Source organism: Centruroides vittatus, unplaced genomic scaffold, assembly GCF_030686945.1.
Source record: "Centruroides vittatus isolate TY-2023 unplaced genomic scaffold, ASM3068694v2 scaffold_2520, whole genome shotgun sequence".
Lineage (NCBI taxonomy): Eukaryota > Metazoa > Arthropoda > Arachnida > Scorpiones > Buthidae > Centruroides > Centruroides vittatus.
The window spans coordinates 3404408-3406634 of record NW_027122689.1 but is presented as its reverse complement, the minus strand read 5'-3'; positions in this window follow the sequence as shown (position 1 = coordinate 3406634).

The window sequence follows — 2227 nt, the reverse complement described above, 5'->3', positions numbered from 1 at the left end:
GACACGCGACGGAGAAAAACTTCAACATCGGATAGGTTTATATTTTTTCGTACGTAATCGGTTATCCGAACAACCGCAGTCCGCAATTGATTCGGATAACGATACTCTACTGTATTTGGTTTTAACAACTAACGCTGTCACACTGGATCAGACGAAGGAATATAAATCACTCGATGCTCGTAATTTTTTAACAAGCGGATTTATTCATCGTGATATTTTATTCGTAATGATTTAATTTTGCTTGTAGAAAAGGTACGTATCTTCATGCCAGTCTTTCCATTACTTTTAACATAACTGCGTTAATATAAAGACGAATGTAATTTTTTATATTTAGTCACATTTTACGTTAAGTTATATTTATAATTACCACTAAATTTCTTTTCTTTTCTCACCATGGTTTTGTGTTGCGCGAGTCTATAACAACCTATTATTAAGATTAAATTAATTAGCCTAATAAATATGGCTGTAATAAATTGGAGGGCTTATCACATCAGGGACTGAATGGAGCAAAATAGACTAAATTTTTACAAAAATTAGCCTTTAATTAAGCACAATCAAATTTTTAGTAGAATGCATTTCGGGCACAAAAACTCATCATCAGCCTACATACAGTATAAACACAAATATCTATCAACACCATCTTAACATAAATAGCAATTCCAGACTAATTAATACATTCTGGAATCGGCTGATCGGGAGTTTTCGTGTAAAGGAGTTTCCAAATAATTTACTCTCTCTCCATGTTCTATAGTTGGCCACGTGGTTAAATCTTTGGAGGAAAATTCCGTTTGTTTCATTTCTTATGGATCCAATTCAATAAAAGAAGTTTTCTCTGTATTTTATCAAATCATTACCTTTTAAATCGGCTGCAAAGCCAGTAAAATTCCTTTCTTCTACGTTGACGTAATAAAGTGATCGAGCGAGGTAACGTGAAATCAGCAACCAATACGGCAATGATTGTTTTGTTTGGCGGAGCGATGACGTTATATCACGTGACTGCACCCCCTCTATTGGTAGAGTTTATAACTCGTATTTAGAATAAAAACAACTATCTGGCGTAGTATTAAATTCTCTTTTGGGTCGAAATTACTTTCCCACACTTCGTTCCTCTCGATTTCTACCGTCGGAAACGAAAAAGACGCGCCGACTTAGTAGTGTCGTGGTATTATCGGCCATTTTCCTTTTAGTTTAAGGGCACCTATTTAACATATTTTCTATTTATCGAGAAATGCCTGGATGCGGTGTCTTCTTTTTCAATCAACAAAAGTAATTTCACAAAGTAGGAATAACGAAAGGGACCATCCATAAATTACGTAATGCAAATAGGGGATGTCGGGTAGTCGCGATATGTTACGGTAGATGTGGCGTATTTTCATAAACGTTACGTGAAGCTAGGGTCTTCGTATCGATTGTTATTTTTTAAATATCGTACATAGGGATTAAACTACAAATGACAACTCGGGTTTGGCTATAATTTCCATCGTGTAATTCGCCAAAAAAACGGATACGCAAAACTAAAAATAACGCAACGTTCGATATCCAGTGTCCTGTACTATTCCTTAGTACGTTTAAGGGATCGCTGGAGGATACGCGTTACGTACTTTTGGGAATGGGATGGTAGTCGAGAAGAATAAAAATAGTGTTACGTAATTCGTAGCGACCTTAGTCCATAAGAAAGGGTGGAGTGGATAACGGCACGGAACACCAGTATTGTAGATAAATCCAGTGTTCCGTTTTCCGGTATTATCTAGAAAATGTGCTCGGTCCGTTGGCGGGTTCGCACCCTGTCGACGGACTGACCACGTTTTCTAGATTTTCTTTGTATTCTAACACCTAAATAAGGGCGTTTCCCACAGAAGTTCTCTGTGTAGGCAGAATGCCTTCCGAGGATGACCAGGAAGAATTCTCCCTTGGCACTCGTTGCCATATCCAATCAAATTATTTCGACGTGAATTTGACCCTTGTCTCGACGGCTGGATATTTAAAACCTAGTTAATCGGAAGCCCTACTAGGCTAATGAATATACAGTAATAGGTTTTAACTACATTCTACCTTAACTTGATTAAACTGTTTACTTATATCGGTTTGGTAGATAAGTTGGTATTTTAAAAAACTAAATTTAAAAAAATGTTATATTTACTTCATTAAAAAACATTTACAAAAACAAAATTACAATTGTTCTATAATTAAAGATGTACTTTCGTACGTATATGTATATGCACAATGA